The sequence below is a fragment of the Rattus norvegicus genome, chromosome 19 (genome assembly GCF_036323735.1).
Source record: "Rattus norvegicus strain BN/NHsdMcwi chromosome 19, GRCr8, whole genome shotgun sequence".
NCBI lineage: Eukaryota > Metazoa > Chordata > Mammalia > Rodentia > Muridae > Rattus > Rattus norvegicus.
This window is the reverse complement of record NC_086037.1, coordinates 59,687,853-59,700,001: the sequence shown is the minus strand read 5'-3', so window position 1 is coordinate 59,700,001 and position 12,149 is coordinate 59,687,853. Positions and strand designations below refer to the sequence as shown.

General features: G+C 44.4%; 1 protein-coding gene across 7 annotated transcripts in view; it reads right to left on the bottom strand.

Moving 5' to 3' along the window:
- The window catches only part of Wwox (WW domain-containing oxidoreductase), a 930,922-nt gene that overhangs the window by 569,322 nt on the left and 349,451 nt on the right, over window positions 1–12,149 (bottom strand). The window contains exon 10 of one of the 7 annotated variants that reach the window (XM_008772491.4): window positions 1–12,149. This exon is cut by the window's left edge and continues 6,644 nt beyond it; it is cut by the window's right edge and continues 49,201 nt beyond it. The exons of the other annotated variants lie outside the window; for them this stretch is intronic. The gene's annotated coding sequence lies outside the window, so the exon portion shown is untranslated. 7 annotated transcript variants of the gene reach the window in all.

Genomic DNA, 12,149 nt, shown 5'->3' with positions numbered 1-12,149 from the left:
CGAAAAATTGTATCTTAATCCCCCTCCAAATGTGCGATCTTGTTTTTCTATAAAAGTGTCACTCATTATAGAAAATGATCAAAAACAGAAAAAAAGTGTTTCCCCCTATTTTGGGATGTGTGTGTGTGTGTGTGTGTGTGTGTGTGTGTGTGTGTGTGTACTGTGCACTTGTATGGCATGTCTGGTGGTCTGACACTGATGTCAGGAATCCCTCTTCTACAGTCTTCATGAAGGCAAGGTGTCCTGATCAAACCCACAACTTTCCCAGATGGTCTTGCTACCTAGCTTGCCCTGGGAATCCTTGCCTTCTGAGAGTGAAATTACAGATGGGCCATCATAGCCATCCAGCGGCTCCATGGATCCTGGAGGTCCAAGCTCCTGTCCTCATTTTAACCACTGAGCCATCTCCAGTCCAAAGGAGAAAAAAAAATGAATGGCAAAATGTCTGTTATTCCCACAGCACAGATTATAGCTGACTTACTAGAGTCATATCCCTGGTTCCTACACAGCAGGGGCACATCATAGTTGTCTCATCAGTGACATTGGAGAGAAAGGAAGCAGACAGATAACCCAGGGTGACATTATCTATGTATCTTCGTTCTGTTCCTGCATTTTTATATAGCCTGGAAACCTACATTCTGTTCCTTTTAAATTGCTGCTCCCACTTAATAATATATAACAAGACTTCCCCTGACATTCAGGGCACTGGGGCCTCTCTATTAGGTCCTGGGACAAGCAGTGATGTGGTTGGTCAAACAGCAGCTACCTGTGACAAAAGATAGCTAAGGAGGGTGGTCACACTTTCTCTAAATGTGCCAGGGAAGCCATGGGAAGGTCAGAGTTACTACAACTTTTTTAATTTACTAATATCTCTTGGCTATATAGGTGCGTGTATCTATGCATACTCATATATTCATATGAATTCTCCCAGACAAATTAATAGTGCAAGTGTGTCAAGGAGAAAAAAATGTGATGAGTCTTTTAGTGAACTCACATGCTGGTTTCGGGCAATGGTATGTGCCACACACACATTCTCAAGCACACACACCCCTCTGCAGCTGTTGCATGTAATTAATGTGCTAATTATACATAATTATCTAATTACTAAGAGAGGGAGTCAAAGCAAGTGCAGTAGTAAAGATATCAAAATCCACTCCTTCTAGAATGTTCCAGGGTATGGGCTGTCTTGCTGAACTGGAAAGTCAGTCTTGCGTGCGCCCTACTCTCTGAGGGCTCCTTGCAGAGAGATGCCCAGGGACCACTGTGAACTGGGTGACGTTGCTTCATCCATTTTCAGGAGAGATTTCTTTACAAACGTTACACCGAGTGACGTTTATTTCTTGCAGTGACGTGGGACCCAGGATGTTTAACAGGTCCGTGTGCATGAAGAAGTTTCCAAATGGCTGTTCTCAAGAATGTAAGTGGTTATATCAGTTTGGATGGCAGCATTCTTCTGGACCCCAGGCAGTTTGTCCAAGGTAAGCACACGGTAAATAACAACAACAACAACAACAACAATAATAATAATAACAAGGATAATAATAACAACAACCACTATGACCACCACCGTCATGGGTGTGCAGTGGTAAGTAAACAGCCACAGGAATATGTTGGGGACATGCTGTCAGTCTCTGCCTGTAACTGACATAGGTGACAATGACATGGGAGGCTCTGGTGAGCACTACAGTTCTGAAAAGCTTTCTCTACTGAATCCTTTCTCCACCTGCCCATCTATAAAGGTCAGAGGGAGCCACAGCAACCCAGGCCAGACAACTTCCATCCCCTATAGAGAATCCCTATGACTGCCATCCCCTATAGAGCATCCCTATGACTGCTGTCCCCTACAGTCTGTTCACAAATCCCAACATGAAGCTTTTTACTGAGCCCACAGGAAACACTTTACAATAAGGTAACTGAGACACCGGGAAGCCTCAGTCTTGACGGAACACAAGAAGGATGATAGCTCTCTACACAGGCTGTAGATAAACTGCCCAAACCCTGCTTTCTGGGAGCAAATGACTCTCTGTCTCTCTGTCTCTGTTTATTCCTGTCTCTCTCTGTCTCCTCTGTCTGTCTGTCTGTCGCCTCTCTCTATATGTACATATATATGTATGTATGCATATGTGCATATCTGTACATATCTATGTATCTACATAGATATAGAAATACACACACACACACACACACACACACACACACACACATCTACCTACCTACCTACCTACCTACCTACCTACCTACCTACCTACCTGTTGAAGTGGGAGTCTGTATAGAGCAGGCTGGCCTTGAGCTGGCCTTGAGCTCTCTATACAGCCCAGGCTAGATTGAAATTTAAGTCTTCTGCCCCAGTATCTTGACTGCTGGGATCACACACACCCCTCAGCATGCCCTGCACAAATGATTTGATCTTGTGGTCAGTCCTGATCCCCATAGAGATTCATTCCATATCTGAATAGCTTCCCGAAGACAGAGAAGCCACATGTTCACATCTCCGAGGTATAATCTGTTGATCTGACAACTCACAGTCCCGCCTTTTGCCAAGATATGATCCAAGACTCCCCCACCCCTTTAATGCTACCATCAGGGTGCAGTGGACCGTGACAAGCAGAAGGAAGGAAAACACGAGCCAGTTGGAGCCTCTGAAGGCGCATGCTCATTACTTTTACTACTTAACTTTACCTTTTAATCTCGGGCCATAAAAACCGTCCTAATAAAAGACCCATAAATATCTCTGGAATGTGCAGACGAGAGGCTTTGATGGCCCAGGAGCATATGCTAAGCTCCCCTTCTCTCTCTCCTGTTGGGATAAGCACTGGGCTGCCTGAGGGGGCAGGCTAGGAGGAAAGAAAATCCAAACTGCCCAGGATGAACAGTCATTCTGTATACATGCATATCACACACACACACACACACACAAACATACACACATATATACATACATATATGAATATGGAATATTATATATCCCATATATGTGCATTATATAAACTGTGTTGCTTAATGCACAGCAGCAGCCCAGGACAGGAGTCTCCGTATATTATGAGTCACAGACCTTTTTTCCTGTAGTTTCACTCCTCAGAGAGTAAGGACTCCATTTATACTTTTTAAATGAGTGAATAAACAGGCTCTATGAATGAATGAATGAATGAACAGGCTCTATCAGAATATTGTTCTTTGTAAATTAACTGTTAGCTTTATTTTATTTTCTGTGTTTGACTGTTTTGCCGGCACATATGTATGTGCACCACACGCATGCCTCGGGCCCCTGTCAGAAGAGGGCATGAGATTCCCTGGACCTGAGGTTTCAGATGGTCAGGAACCACCACGCATGTTCTGAGAGCCAGACCTTGGCCCTCTGTAAGAGCGAGAAGTGTCCTTAACCAATGAGTACCTCTCCAGCCTCAGTAGTGTTCTTTTAAGTTCTATTTCTAATCATGCATTGGCTTCTCAGTAAATAGAGTTGCCAAATAATTCTGAATTAGATATGGGCTTTCTTGAACACATTTAATATTACTTAAGAGTGCTTCCCTTCCTTTCTCTTTCTTTCCTATTTTAGTTAAGAACACTGAAAATGATGTTTTCCTACCAGCTTCTTCCAAGTTTAAATTCTGGAAATAAGGCTGTGTTTTTTTTTTAAATAACTTTATCATTAGAGCATCTTTCTGTATGGACAGTTCACGAGGAGTGGCCTTTATAGGTGCAAGTTTATAGTCATTTGCAATGTAAACGACTAAAGACTGACTGACTTTTTCATCTATTTCTATGACTCTTTCCCTTTCTAAATGGACGCTATTCTGAGAGAACACCTTCCTTGTCGTGACATCTTGACGAGGATGATGCCCAGGGGTGTGTAAATGCAAGTTACATCTGTGAACCACAGAGTCTTTGACAGAACACCCTCTCTGTGAAGCCAGTGTCTCTGTTCTTGTCAGGATACTTACTCTTCCGTTTCATGTGGAGAGTCGAGTCCTGGGAGCCCATCTTCCCCATTTACAGGACAAGAATGTGCGAGAGCAGGAGCTGTACAATTCAGCACTAAACATAACCTGTCATAAACAGCACACTGTATTTAATATTCAGAGCGTGACATCTCTGTCTCATTCTCGAAGACCCTTTTGACAAAAGCCATCCCACAGCTGCCAGGAGTATCGAGTCCAGCTGAGGACAAACTTCAAGATGAACCTGAAATCAATTTGCCATCAAATTTTCATGCTTCTCCCAGACTATCTGTGGCATTTTAATTACAAGCACCCTAGGCGGGGGGTGCTACAGATATTGACACTTGGCTCCTACAATAAACTTTATTGGCAACCTCTGTCTGCATGCAGGACTCACCTAGAATAACAAGAAATGTATGAGAATGTGTAAGCAGGAGTGGAGTGTAATTGCTCAAAATCATTCCCCGCCCCCAAAGGGGCCAGGCCATTACTTAGCTTGGGAGATAAGACAGTGATCTGAGTTATATAAATGACTGGGTATGAAGAGATGGGTCAGTGAGCAAAGCACGTGCCACAAGGGTAAGGATCAGGATCTGAGTCTAGACTCACCAAACCCATGAACACAGGAGACTCTGGAGAAAGCTCAAAGGCTACCAGAAAGCTGGTGGAAGTTAAGGAGGTCAATATCCAAGGTTGACTTGTGCTCTCCACATGTAGGAGACACACCTGTGGCACACACCTCCTTGCACGCATAAACAGGTAAACATGCACACACATGCACACATACACAGATGATGTGCGCATAATCTTCAGATTAAATGTGCTGCTGTGTCTTAGGAGCCTGAATAGCCCTAGGGTCCCTGTCTGTGTGACAGCACAGTGTTGTCTTGTTTTTTATTGTATGGGGCGACTATTTCTGAAATGCATCCTTCCCCGGACCTTCAGGACAGAATGGACTGTGATGGTTGGAATATGCTCACCCCAGGGAGCAGCACTATTGAGAAGGTGTGGCATCGGAGGAAGTGTGTCATGGTGGGGATGGGCTTGGAGATCTTCCTCCTAGCTGCTGGAGGATGCCCAGTCTGTTCCTGGCTTCCTTCGGATGAAGGTGTAGAACTCTCAGCTCCTCCTGCACCATGCCTGCCTGGATGCTGCCATGTTCCTGCCTTGACGATGATGAACTGAACCTCTGAGCCTGTAAGCCAGCCCCCATTAAATATTGGCTTTTATAAGACTTGCCTTGGTCATGGTGTCTGTTCACAGCAGTAAACCCTAAGACCTGGACCAAAGCCCTTGCCATAGGCCTCAGCTAAGGAAATGGAAACACTCATTGCTCGTAGCTAGGGCAATTTGTGTGTTGGGCTGGCAGACTCCTGTCTGCCTCAGTACCAAGAGGAGCCGGCCTCTGACGTTTCCTGACTCCCACCTCCCAGGCTGTTAGACAGGCCGGAAATATCAAGAGAAAGTGAAGGAAACCTTGAGATTCCCCAGTCACAAATGATCCTTGCTCTGTGAAAAGTAAAGCCTCTAGGCCTGCAGACTTTGGGGATCATGGAGCCACACTGAGCACTCCTCAGTAGGAAGTGGGGGTTAGGAGCTGAGGCAAAGGTGATGGTCATGGTGTTGTTGTGTTTCCCAATGTCATAGACCTTTGAGCATGGTCTCAATCATGCAGCTGCCTGATACGGATCCAATATTCTGATAAACGTGACAACTGGTTTTCTGAAAACGAGAGAGGGTGTTTGAACAGGCAGAGGCGGCAGTAATACATTCTCTAGTGCAAAGGACAGCTGGAGTGGCCCTCGCCAGTAACAGACATGCAAAACTATTTGTTACAGATGCCACGCAGCCAACTGATGCTCAAGGGAAGTATTGATTTGTGACAAACACTTGTACCCAGAGCTGAGCAAGGATCAACCTCTCTGAGTATGGCTTGATGATTCAGAGTGAATCACTTAGTGCGAACACTCAGTCAGGCGTATTCCGGCTTCCACACATTCTTCTATTTTGTGAGTGAATTCTCTGCTGGCTTGGATAATTCAGTTTTTAATTTGGTGTTTTGTGCATTCAGGACGTAATAGGTACAGATATGTTAGCCTGGGACCTAGTCTGCAATGGGAACATTGTAACCGCTTTCTCCATCAAAACCATGTAGATAAAGCAGTCGAGCTTCGGGTTGTAGGTTTTGCCCATTTCAACGATGTAGATGTGCCTGTCATGGCTGCTCTCAAGACATCAAGGCAATATCCTTAAATGCAGGGTCTGAAGCAAGGTCTGAATGTGTTTGGATCTTTCCACTATTGGGACACAAGTGACCTAGGAAGTCTCTTTATCAACCTTTCGACTTTAGGAAGTGATGTTGCCATCATCTGTAGAGTTCACAGTAGAGAACCGTGCACTCGAGTCACAGAACAAAAAGTTTCAAAAACAGTATCTTCAAATATTTAAAGTGCGCTTATGAGTTTGTGTTGGGAAGCATCAATGTCTATCCTTGGCCCAGCTTGACCCCCAGACCACAATCTGGACATGGCTACGAAAGGATCGGTAATGGTCAAATGTGGTTTTAAGAGAAGAAAAATGCAGGAAGCATAGAGCTCTGATGTTAATTGAATAATTTAGTTACTGCATAGCCTCGGGTCACTGTGGGGTGAGGGTTCCATTCACAGTGAACATAGGGAACAGTACACAAAAAAGTACAGAAGTGTGTGCGTGTGACCGCGTGCGCACGCACACCCACACACCCACACACCAGGAGATTCTGCCAACAATCCCCTGTGTTGTCCTCTTAGAGAGAGCAACCCTATGGAACACAGGCCTGGAATGCAACAGACGATTACCAGAGACTTGTGTCTGGAAGAGTTGGTAGGCCGACATAGAAGGCGGTAAGAAGAGCATTAGGCCTCACCTATACAGAGTAACCAACTGCAGTCCACTTTGACAGGGTTATCAGTAGACCACCTCCTTGCTAGCTTTTGTCTACTCCTTAGAGGGTTTTATTTTAATAGGAAACATGCGTGGAGGTGGAGAGGTAGCTCAGTGGTTAGAGCGCTTGCTGCTTCTGCAAAGGTTCGGTTCCCAACACTGCACTGGGCAGCTTACAATGGCCTGTAACTCAAGGTCCAGGGACTCTGCCGCCTCCACTGGTACCCATACTCACGTGCATATACTCACACATAGACACGTGTACACATGCTTAAATTTAAATAAATACTTTTAAAAGAAAAATTGCAACTTTGCTATGAATTATTCGCTACCATTACTGAGGCAAAAATTGATCCATTGAGTTGGGGTACAGGACTGCTCTCTCCCTAGGCAGCACACAAGAGGAGCAGCGGCAGCACAGCAGCAATGCACAGAAGCACAGAGTGTTTCCCCTTGCATCGTGTCTCAATTCCATGACATCACACGCCGTTTCCGCATGTATCAAGAGGCATCATTTTTGCAGGCTTCACTAGGGGCAGGAACCCAACAGGATGCTGGGTACAGCCCCAGATAGGATGTCTGTAACATGGATGCCATGTGCCTGTTTCCTCAAGGCTGAGAGACTCGATGCAACGTGCTGGGTGCCTGTTTGTATGGATCTGCAAAGCCTCACATCACAGACAGCATCTGATGGGCTGAGCACACAAGCCATCTTCCAAAGCACTCCCGTGAGAGGGCACAGCTGTGACACATCTACAAGATGTGAACCAGAGTGCCCTGGCATTTGTCAGAGGCAGGGTTTGTTTGTTGCTTTTCCCAGGTTTATCTGTGGCCCTGATGGTCAGTTGCTTAAAATAAACACCCATGGTTTCTCGGCATAACTCATACTTTGAATTTAAAATGAGATCTATAGTGCTTGGTCAAAATTTTTAATTTATTTTTTATCATGTGTGTGTGTTTTGTGTGTGTGGTGTGTATGTGTGTATGTGTGGTGTGTGTATGTTTTGTGTGTGTGTGGTGTGTATGTGTATATGTGTGGTGTGGCGTGTGGTGTGTGTGTGTGTGCTGTGTAGATGCCTGTAGAGACCAGAAGAAGATGTCAGAGTTCCTGGAGCTAGAGTTACAGGTGGTTATGTGCTGCCTAATATGGGTGCTGGGAACCAAATTTGGGTCTTTTGAAAGAAAAGCAATAAGTACTCTTAATGCTGAACCATCTCTCCAGTCTTTGCTTTTTTCTTTAGTATAGTTTTATATTTGTGTTTGTGTTTGTGTGTGTGTGTTTGTGTGTGTGCATGTGTATGTGTGTGTTGTATTGTGTGTATGTACATGTGTGCAAGTAATGCTCACACATATCTGAGTGTGGAGATTAGAAGTCAACATTAGGAATCTTCCCCTACTACTCTCTCTATATGACCCCCCCACCTCTTTGAATCAGGATGTGGCATTTCAGTTGAGTTGGCTGACAGGAACCCTAGGATCTGTCCCTACATCCCCAAAGCTAAAGTTACTAAGCTAAAGTGCTCAGCTTTCTTAAAGGGGTTCTGGAGATCTGAACTCAGGTCCTCATGCTTATTCAGCAAGCAATTTACCGCCTGAGCCACCTCCCCGATCCTTAGAAAATGAATTTATATTTAGACATTATTACTATTAATTGTTTCTTTAAAAACAGAGCAACCATGGAGAAATCACTAATGTTCTCTTTTATCAGCACATGGACTAGTGCAGCCAATACATTTGCTCACTGTTGGGTGGATGGGTAGCAATACTATCAGGGCTGACCTCTTCATCCGAGATCACGTTGTCCTTGTTAGAAGAATCTTGCTTCTCCTCTGTGTTCAACAGTGGTATAGAACAGACAGGGCCCGAGTCTTACCATAAAACAGGCCTCTGGTAAATTATAATTACTCAGCTCCTAGCTTCTAACAGGAGCCAGCTGGTGAATGTGACATTGCTGGAGCTAGACAGGTGTGGCAGTGAAACACATGGTCTCACTGGTTTCAGGGCATTCGGGTAGGACTGAGGAGATTCTGAGCACCTCCTCTGAGGAAAGAATAAAAAAGAGAGAACACTCAGTTTCTGTTTCATTTTGGTCTTCTCTTTCTCAGGTTAAAATGAAGTTTTATGAGTACAGAAGAGAGACTTCTGCCTTGACAGAGTAGCTAAGTCACTGAGCAGACTTTCCTCTGAAGCAAAAGCGATATACAATGTTGATGTGTGCCAAGAACTCACTTGGGCACTGGGCCAAGAGAACCCGGCCTGTCAGTTGTCCACGGGGAACTAGAGAGCAGGGAGGCCAAGTACGTTTGGAGAGATGCCTTACAGTTCCGAGGCAGTCTTTTCACGTCCACAGAAGCTCCTGCCCCCAAACTTGAAGTCTCTTGTTTCTGGCTCTGGGAAGCTGCTGTTGGCGAAGACATACCTCTCAGGCACAAACTAACATGATACTCAAGCAGACCCTGTGGTGTGAGGGTCTGGAAGGGGTAAACCTTCCTACCGGAAGACCATCTCTTGTCTCTTGCATTCAACCAAAGTAATGTGGTCCACAGAGCCAATCCTTGTCTGTCTCCCAATCATGTTGCTCGTGATTGAAGAAAAGCTGGATCTGCACCCGGATTCCCACCCCCACAGCCCTGGAGTCCTCTCTAACCACTCTCTACAAAATCAGTTCATCTGGGTAATTTTTAAAGCGCAGCACGTGGGCCAGCTGGAATTAGTTGCCTCTTCCTGGCCAAATGCTTGGGGCTCCTGCCAGCCTTCAGTCTACATGCTGTGTGTGCTAGCAAGATCTGGAAGGAATGTCCAGGACTGGGAAGGAGGGTGTTGCTGACCACAGGACCTGCAACTTCCCTAGGCTGGAGCAAAAAAGAAGCCTCGCCATTTTCAGCAAGCTACTGAACTCTGTCAGCCAGTGATCCTCTGGGTTATCTAGCTTCCTAGTCACTGGCTTCTAGGTTAAAAGCGCCCATCCCAAGTCCTTAAAAAACGATTTTCCAGGGAAGGTGTTGGGAGGATGTGTAAGCTTATTTATGTTGCTCTCATCCAGTACAGGTCTGATAGGAGAGCCACTGGACAGGACCTACCTAGCAGGATGCTGCCTTCCTTCTAGAAAACAGGCTACTTACATAAGGTGTGGCACAGCCGGAAGTTGCCTTGAACGCTTGGCAAGTGTTTTCATTTAGAAAGAAATAATATAAACAGAAGTGCACAATATTCTGTCTGCTTCCTCACTCCAGCCACAGGGAAGGCAGATAATTAGACTTCATTTACAATCCAGGAGCTTTCAGAAATAAGGCCTGTGTTTTTTTTATTTTTTTAGATCTCTTACCTTTGAAGTTCTAGTGATTGGGGTGGAGAGCTGCCTTGTGTGAGATGTTCCTGGCCTATTATTTTTGGGGGAGTTGGAAAAAAAATCAGGGACAATAATAGCCCTTCACAGAGGAGACGGGATTGTGTTCAACACACCATTTATCTCCTTTTGGACACAAAAGCATATGTGCAAATATGTCCATTTATACATTCTTCTTCTGGGGGCCTACAACTCGTCTGAGTCATTATTCATATTAATTAATGTGTGTTTGGTTTCTAAACTGCTGGGCTTAAGAACTCAAGTTGAGATGTGCTAGGAAAGTCGATACCCCAGCACTGCCTGTGACAGGATAGGGGTGGGGGGTAGGGGTGGAGCTAATGGGCTGGATCCAGCCTTCCAATGAGGTGACAGGAGCTTCACACATCTGGGACAAAGCAATAAGCCCCATGACGGGCCTTTCACTTGCTGTTTGGAGATTGGCATTCATTCTTCCACCTCCTGGTTTCACAGAGAGGTTTCAGGATAAACTGGGTCATATTTCATAAATTCTGAGTGTTCAAAGAAGGGGAAAATGATAGTATTACTGAAACACAATTCTGTCTACACAATTCTGTCTTCTTGAAAGACCAGCCCTCTGTGCCTGTTAAGGCAGTTCATCAACCAAGCAAGCACTGGGCATGAGAGCCAGGAAAGGGAGCTGAGTAAGGAAGCATGAGAAAAGACCAGAAGATGTTTGTGAATGCTCTCCAAATATTCCAGGTAGACAAATGTGTTTCAAGACACTGATCTTGCTAATAAACATTATTTCATAGAATAATTTAGTGTACATATGTGGATTTTAGGGAGCACTTTCTGTAAGAATTTCCTGGAAAAATAAAAGCAACCTTTCTGCTCACTGTTTTAAAACTTTTACCCGCTTCCCCCAAAGAGCTATTTCCAAATACAACCTAGAGATATATTTTATTTCAGTTTTACACAGATGCATCTCCACACACCTGCTATTCTGGTTATTTATTAACCATGCCTAGTTTTGTAGTTTCTAGCTTTTTATCTTTAAAGTCGTTAAAACTCAACAAGAGAATTAATCACAAAAGAAATCTATCAAATACAGTTGCCAAGCACTTTTTCCCCTCCCTGACTGACATGTTTAAAATGTATTTTAAGGTTATTTATTTCATCACACCCAGGGAATAAAAAAATAATAACTTGCAAGTTCAGAGAAAGCATAAAAAATGTGATTTACTATTTATTATACAGTTAGGCACATGCATATTATACATTGCATGTTAATCTCCAGCGAGCTAAGTTTAACAAACTTGACAACGCTACCGTTTGCTAGTGCGGAGAAAAAATTGACATCTGTTTACTTCCAGATAGGATTCCTTGTGTGTATTTTCTGATAAACCCACAGAAGACAGGCTGTTTAAATGGGCAGTCAAACCACAGTGCCCCCTGGTGGAGAAATAGTAAATGCGTGCACTTCTCTCAAGATGCTGGAGCATGAAATTGTTAGTGTGAAAAAAAGTTTCAAATAAAGAAAAAAATACAGATAGGAACAGTTCAGTTCGTGGGTGTTTTAATAGGTGGAGAGTAAATCCTCAAAGTCACCTTGAGCAGGCCTGGTGTTTGACAACGAAGAATTAAATACATTGAATTATAAAGATCTGGTGTTTGGAGTCAAATTGAGAATTGCAGAGTATATGCATTTTAAAACTAAATCGACACCAGTGGATCAGCCGGCAGATACATACAGGTGGACTTACTTTCTGAGTGTGCTGTGAAAAATGCAAGAAAGCAGATTCCAGATTTTACCAGGGGACCGAAGGACTCCATCTTCCCATCATGCTCTTGGCAAGCGCCTCTCTGATAAGCAGCTTACAGGGAATTTCCCCGGGTCAGACATAAATAGACAGTCTCAGGTTCCCTTAATCCGGGCGCACATCGCTTGCAAGTTGGGCCTCATAAATCTCAAACCCAGTCGA